The 8265-nt window shown below is 37.4% G+C and overlaps 1 protein-coding gene across 1 annotated transcript in view; it reads right to left on the minus strand.

The window, feature by feature from the left end:
• LOC107669368 (sodium/calcium exchanger 1-like) overlaps window positions 1-5213 on the minus strand; it is a 69524-nt gene extending 64311 nt beyond the window's left edge. The window contains exon 1 of the mRNA XM_016461555.1: window positions 4620-5213. The gene's annotated coding sequence lies outside the window, so the exon portion shown is untranslated. The remainder of the gene's footprint in view (window positions 1-4619) is intronic.
• Window positions 5214-8265: the final 3052 nt, after the last annotated feature.

The raw sequence follows: 8265 nt of genomic DNA on the forward strand, positions 1-8265 counted from the left end.
CTGCTCGCTTATCCTCAAACATACCCGGGTATGTCACATAACCTGCTTTTTGGAATACCCCCCAGATCTTACTACAATTTGCAATTGTTGCATATTACAAAGCATATTGTATATAATAGTTTGTAATATGGGTGTAACTGCAAACTAAACTATTCTAACATAGGATCTCACCCAGCAAGAACACTACAATGCACAGGAAGCATCCTGATAGTGTAATGAAATTATGGGCCTGGTGTAAAACTGGCCAACATGAATATAGCAGGTGTGAAAGGTATTTTAATATGCTCTAAAATAGGGCTGCACGATTAATCGCATGCGATATTTAACGCGCATCTTGTCAGTAAAGACAGTTCTGTAATCAGTACCGCTGATTACAGAACCGGCTTTCTGACAAGATGCGCGTTAAATATCGCATGCGATTAATCGTGCAGCCCTACTCTAAAAGCTAAAAATTAAAGGGCATATGCAGTAGATATAAATAGTGTTAGAAGAGGCAAGTCATGCATCTGATTGTGTCAAAAATTCAATTGGTTGAGTCTTTGCTGAATGGGACACAATAACTCGTTCACAATTATAGGAGCGCTCTCTGAAATGTTTGTTTTGGGTTTCTCCCAAAGTCCCAACGAGTCAAACTGTATTTGATTAATGTTATTATATACAGTAATTACCCAGTTTTGGCATTCATTACAGGATGTACAAACATAATGATGGAAGTAGGTTTTCTTAAAATATGCACTCAGAATCATGAATATAAACAGAACGAGGGAAGGAGTAGGAAGGAAGGACAGAGGGGAAGCGGGAGAGAAAGGAAGAGAGAGCATAAGCCTCATGAAGCAAAAACAAAATGCAAATAAATTGCTGAAACCCAGAGGAGTCATCATCAGTGTCTCTGTAGAGACACCCTACAACCCCATTCTCTGCGTCAGAAATGCTAGAAGCCAAAGAGCGTGCTGATATTAAATCTAAATTGAAGTTCCTGCATGAGGACTGGCACCTTGAAAACAAAGAGGTAGATCAAAGACATTTTCCTCACATCCAGAATTATCTGGCTACATTAGCAGAGACGCTTACAAACAGCAATTATTAATACTGATGGAGGTCTTAATGGTTATATAAGGCTGATCGTATTAATGAACCAATTTGAGATTTGCAGGGCAGAGAATATATAAACATGATTCAGCTGACCACAGAGGTGCAAAAGCATTTAAATTATGATATTGTCAAAATGATATTGTATTATATTATTTATAAAATATTAAGTGCACAAATATACATTTAAAAATAATATACTGTATATATATATATATATATATATATAAACAAAGAATGAGGTATCAGTTAATAGTTTTTTTAAAACTTTAATTACATTGAAGTTTTAGTTTACCATAAATGCTCATCAGTACTGTACACTGAGAAAAATGGTAACATTTAAATTAACTAGTTTTATTCACAATATTATTTAGCAACACTGAATCAACATAAATACAATAATTTACACTAACAAAACAATTTTTTATGGGTTAAATCAGGTAAAAATGGCTTTTTAAGACTTTTTGCAGTGTACACACCTTAACCATATTTCAGAGATAACAGAATTATTAAATTACATATAAAGATGTACTTAAGTGGGACAAACAAAAGTAGTTTTGTTCAACTAATTGCATTTAGCATAAATTTAACTATAATACGTTTTCATTTAATTACAGTTGACATGCAATTAAGTTCCCGAATACATTACATTCAATTCCACTTAAGCAGAGAAAAGGATAAAGAAAACAGCTCCAATTTAGACTGTAATCGGTGTGTTTTGGTACAATACAGCAAAGCATGAATTGTTTTTTTTTTTATGTGTGTGTGAGTGTGTGTGTGTGTGCTGTTTCGTGTTTGGTGCACATTTCTCACAACACGTCTCACAATGATTGCATATTACGTCGGCAGTAGCCAGTTTTTTGTGGCTGTACAAATGGATTTGACCACATGAGTGTCTACACTATGAAAGCAATCTGGCTGAAAGTGGATGAGCTCATAACATTTTAGACTCTGTTTACACCTGTATTTAGCATTATCCACTTGCAGTTAGAACTTAATACCTGGTGAAAACAGGGCCTAAGGAGGACTACATTTTAGTATAGATCTTTACTGCGTAAAAGCTCAAAATACTCTAAAAGGGCTGAGGAAAATAGGGCTCATAATAAGGCTACATATTTATATTATCTATAACACAGCTTGACAAAGCTTGCTTATCTCAATTGTGCAGAGACTTGAGAAGGGCAAGATATTTTAATGGTTCGCTTGGCTGAATTTTACAGTGCAAACAATTTGTAAGGGCAGGCGAGCTGTGGACTAGGGGTGAAATATGAAGGCTTTAGTGCTGGGCCCCTGGCTCTGCATTAATACTGGTGGTTGAACTGCAAGTGGAGGCGAGAAGAATGCCATTTGGTGGCTTTGGATTCTCACTGAAGACGGTGATAATAAAGGGATCACACATATAGAACCGGCAGACATAAACACAAGTGCACTGAAAGAACCTCAGATTTAGAACAGAACTGTAAGCCTGCACAAAAAAAGGTATAAACATCCAATTTTCTGGATGTTTTGCATGCAGTTATACACATAATTCTTATGCCACATATGGAGCTCCCTGGACAGACTTGCTAGCTTTTACAATCCTATGGAAACTCGTGCTTGTAACAAAATTGGGCTTCTAAATCTTGGCCGACATAATTTGCGGCTTCCGGAGCTTTCAGAGCAAGAGGATGTACAAATATTCCGACACGCCACATAATGAAAGAAGCAGCAGCAGTGGAATCAAACCACTTTCTGAATTCCGCCTTTAGCAAGAGATTAGAGGATTATTTTCAGTTCGCCAGAAACATTAAGATTAGCTCAAGCTATGAGTAATGGTTCCAGGCATTAGGGGAAAAAAAATAATGCCAGTGAAACAAAGAGCTCCAACAGGAGAACACATAGCAGTTTACAACTAGACAGCATCAGCCAGACCAAACTATGAATTGTGGGAACAAATCTAAATCAAGCCTTTAGCAAAAACAAAAACATAATATATATGGCACTAATGATCACACAATGTATATACCACAGGCATTGCTAATGACATATGATTCAGGCTTAAAAATAGATATTTCAGACTATTTCATGCCATCAGCCAAAGTGAAAATGGACAGGACTGATTTGAAATGCAAGCTGCAGGAGTATCATTTCCCTACAGTCTGTTTTGGTGCAGTATAATTATATAACTAACAAAATTAAAGCCATAACTGATTTCCCTAGTGAGGACGCATGGCATTTTGTGTGTCATAGGAGTGCAGGTCTATCAAATGTGTCTTGCCCTCTGTTTGTCAAAATGACCATCTGTTAAATTTGCTTAGATGATCCAAAAATAAAAATCATGTCATTATTGACTCACCCATACACTCTTAAAAAATAAAGTTTGCAAAGGGGGGTTTTCACAGCGATGCCAAAAAAGAACCATTTTAGGTTCCCAAAAGAACCTTTCGGTGAATAGTTCTTAAAATGTTGTTCCAAAACTGTATGAGTTTTTTTGTTCTGCATAACACAAACATTGAATTTTCAAAGAACATTTTTGTCCATACAATAAAAGTCAATGGGGTCCAAAATTTTTTTTATGTTTTATGTATAGACTAAAACATCATCTTGTGAGTTGTGCAGAAGAAAGTAAGTCATACAGGTTTGGAACAACATGAGGATTGAAAGACAGAGTAAATGATGACAGAATTTTCATTTTGGGGTGAACGATCCCTTGAAGAGGAATATTTAAAATCAAAAAGCAGCACACTCCTGTCTAAAAGAGAAGAAAAACATGCCAAAATCACACAAACAATGTGGGAGAGACATAAACCTGCACAATGCAGAGGAAAATTATTATTTTTTTTTTTGAACATGTCTCAATTCTATGTAGAAGCTCCCCATGGGGATAGTTTTTGATCTGGAAGCTGAGGGCTTCCCTATATTCCACAGCATACTGGCCTATCACATTCTATGTTTATCTGAAACAGGTGGGCTGCCTCTGTAGTGAGAGTAGGAGAGCGTTTCCATGAGAACTGTGCTTACTAAGTATTCACAGCCAGAATGAAAACTATGTGGCGCTTACTAGTTACGTGGGGCCAGTACGACACATTTAAGACGGAATTGTAGCTATATGCGTAGTAACTCAATTGAACCGTTCTAGTACAAGAGTAAAGTCGATCATACCTGCTCTGACAGACTGAAGTGAGTTACATAGGTTCATTTGTACAGAACAGAGGTTCTAACACTTTTAGTTAGGTATAGCTCCTCTATAGGCTGTGAGAAATTTGACAAGCAACTTTGCAACTGAAAAAAATAATATTTGTTTAAATAAGGAATGTCTATACAGTCTTTAATACATTTGGGATATCTGAACGTGACAGTTTCTTTTCATAGAATCGTCATTTCTGACAGTAACCTGAAAACATGGAGGCTGCGTACTGTTACTCATTTGTTGCAATCGAAATCGCTATGTTTGTGTATACTACTAAACCTGCCGACTGGTTGGTAACGATGAATAATACTGTATTCATTGTATTGAAATGTGGTGTGGTGAATAAATTCGTTGTACTTACGAAGACGGTGTGTGGATTCCAGTAGACTCCAACACTCGCTGTAGACTTGCTCTTCTGTAGTTCGGTTTAATTCACAGTGAATGAGCTCGGTGCGCGCGGCTCATGTCTCCACGGAGCAGCGGTGATGCGCGCGAGCTGTACAGCGGTGGCGTTCTTGATTTGACAGTTCAGACAATGAAAACAACTAACATAAACACGCACAATCCAATCAAGTTGTAGACTCGAGGCGAGGCGGATTTATGAAACTATATCTCGCGGCGAGACACAAGAGCGTCTTACGTTCAAGATGAGACGTGTCTTAAAACCCGAATTCGAATAAAAGTGATTGACGAAATATGTTTGGTAACACCAGCTGCAGCCCATTCACATCATTCAAAACATTAGAAAAAATAAAATAAAATACCTGCTTCCAGCAATGGAATTTTAGGGGGTGCTGAAAAAATAGGGGTTCTATACAAAAAAGCGGAGACTATATTATACATTTGGGGGGAAAGAGTAAGAGAAAAGAAAGCGTATTAGGAGAATGATAGAGCCGCACATGGCCGTGTGGCGCCAGAGGGAGTGAATGAGAAGATGCTAACTATACGCTCGCATCATCAGCCAAGCCATGAGGATGGAGGAGACGGGCGGAGTATGCTGGAAAAGGTAATATGGAAATGAACACTCTGTTTCTTTTTTCGGCGAATGGGATTGTGCAGAAAGACGAGACTGGGTGCAAAAAGCAGCCTTTTTTTCAGCTGCGTGGACTGCAGAAAGAGGGGAGGGGACATTTTGCTATACAGGTTTGCCGGAGTGTCGCTAGCAGGCAGAGCGAGCCAATACGGGACGATAATTCATCAAATTGGCACTGATGTAGCACAGACACATTAGAAATGCTAATTACTTTGGCTAGAGCGTAAAAACACGTGCACATCAGAAGAGCTAAATCAATGTTGTACCCTCTGACCCCTCTACTGGTGTCCACTGAGTCAATAATGACACGTAGCAAACAATAACTGTAGTGGTCCAAAGTAGGGTTGCCGCGATATACGGTGCTGACGGTGATACCGGTGTTAAACTGCAAAACCGGTTACGTCACTTGCCCACCGCGGCACCGACCCCCACCGTCGTTTTGATTTTTTATAGTAATATATAAAAGTGTTTAAACTACCAAACAGATTTAATTGCACACATTTCAGAATCGGAATATCAGATATTTCATAATTTAGTGAGCATGTTTGTGAATATTTTGAATAAAACAGGAAAAACGAAATAAAAGCGATCCATGTGTCATACAGATCTATTGTGGCTGCGTTGTGTCACATGACAAGCATGACGCGTCGTCATGGAAACAGTAAGGCGATACATTTTAAAATAATGGTCGCCTAAAAAAACCTCACGCTGGGGGCTCAGCTAGAATATTACTAAAAACGAACAATTGTTTTACGCCGAATTGCCGCTATTTGAAAGTTCAAGTAAAATGTGCAAGCCTCTTTTACAAGCTATTTAAAAGCGAAGGAATGCCAGTAAAAGAGGGAAAATTCAAACGAACTAAAAACGAACAATTGTTTTACGCCGAATTGCCGCTATTTGAAAGTTCAAGTAAAATGTGCAAGCCTCTTTTACAAGCTATTTAAAAGCGAAGGAAAGCGAGGAAAAGAGGGAACGCCCCCGCGGTGATACCGGTATTATCGGTGTTGTCACTCGTCGATTAACCGGTGGGAAAATTTCCTCACCGTCACAACCCTAGTCCAAAGGTGAACAGCAGTTGACTGAATCTCTTGTCATATTAGGTAGGCTATGTAATAAGAAATTAGCATCTAGTACATTTTCTTCAGGTTTTTCCCCCTCCCAGTTCAGAATGTTTGTAGGCCTATATAAAAATATCTTCCTCTATAATAGGCCTATAGGTTGAAGAATGATCAGGGTGATCTGAAGAACTCCACTTCTGCACTTCTCAGTTTTTACATTACAGAAAATCTGGTTACCTGAAGGCACAGTCCCTAATGGCTGTGAAATTAAATTCTCATGCTAAGAAAAAAAAACTTAAAGGGTTAGTTCACCCAAAAATGAAAATTAGGCTGCGTTTTACTCACCCCCGAGCAGTGTTGGGCAGTAACTAGTTACTAGTAACTTAGTTACTGTAATAATATTACTTTTTGCAGTAACTAGTAGTGTAACTAATTACTAATAAGATTTCAGTAATAATATTACCGTTACCATCCATAAAACAGCTTAGTTACTTTTGATGACTTAACCCTGCACTGTAAAAAAAAAAACTGTTATTTTACGGAATTTTACCGTTTTATTTTACAGTTTTTTCACGTATTTTTGAAATACAGTTAAAAATGGTAAAATTACAGAAATAGACTGTAAATTTACTAATCCAGTGTAAAATCACATTAAAAAAATTCAATGTACATACCCCAGAAAATATTTTTTGAAGATTTTTTTCCACATAACACCAATTTATCGGTACGCTCTCTCTCAAAAAAATGTCAATGTACATAACACCCCAACAAATATTTTTTGAAGATTTTTTTCCACATAACACCAATTTATCGGTACGCTCTCTCTCTCTCTCTATATATATAGCATTAATAATATAATATTTCATAAAATTGGGTGCGACAGTATCGATCCTAGCAAAAAGCAGTGCATGCATGTCATCCCACTCGCAAATTACGCCTTGGATTCACATTATTTGCCTCAAATCAGCACAGATTTTTCTTCTGCCAGCTTATTCTAAGCAGAGTCTCAGTAACTCGTGAACTAAGCAGCTGACTTAAATGAGGGGTGAGATGTCAGCTTCCTTATGTCTTTTCATGGTTTATGAAATTGATATGTTGATTAAAACAAGTTTATATATTTTTTATATAATTATTATTGATATAACATTTTGTATATGTACGTCATTGCGTGTTTGCTTAAAAGAGCAGGTGAATCAGTGGTGAATCAGTTTTTGAACCGATTTGTTGAAACGTCCTACCCGAAAGAATCAATTCGACCAAAAGAAGAATCATATTTCCATACTACTGTCACTGACTGACCACATCTTCTTCCGCTTATCAAAGTAGTTCTGCTCAGTTTAGTGTTTTATTACGCATTTATTCCCACAGTATCGTTTCATAATGTGATATAATAATATGATAATACGCTAATATTTAAATGACAACAATTAAGACTTTAAATATTCGAACTCAAGGATGAGTAATATATTACATTCTTTGAGTAACTAGCCCAACACTGCCCCCGAGGCATCCTAGGTGTATATGACAATATATAAAAAATTGTCTTTGATCTTTCAAACTCTATCATTGCAGTCAGCGGGTGTTGCATTGCTTCAGTCCAAAAGAAGTGACCTGTAATGAATCGATGCGTTTTTGTAAGAAAAATATCCATATTCAAAACGTAATGATCACTTGAATCTAGCTTGCACTCACTGTTGTAAACGGAAACAGTTCCGGGGGAATGACGTATGAGGTCAGCTTTGCGCATGCGCCGCTCAGAGGTGACACACGTGGAACCGCAGCGGAACGATCAAAACAAAACAACGGTCAAGAATTAGAAGTACAAAACGAGGATTTGTAAAGAAGAATGTCAGAGGATTTCGATATAAGCCAAGAGGAGACTGGTTTTCCTTTGCTAAAGTAAGGAAACTTTGCTT

This window comes from Sinocyclocheilus anshuiensis, unplaced genomic scaffold (genome assembly GCF_001515605.1).
Source record: "Sinocyclocheilus anshuiensis isolate Anshui unplaced genomic scaffold, SAMN03320099.WGS_v1.1 scaffold180, whole genome shotgun sequence".
Lineage (NCBI taxonomy): Eukaryota > Metazoa > Chordata > Actinopteri > Cypriniformes > Cyprinidae > Sinocyclocheilus > Sinocyclocheilus anshuiensis.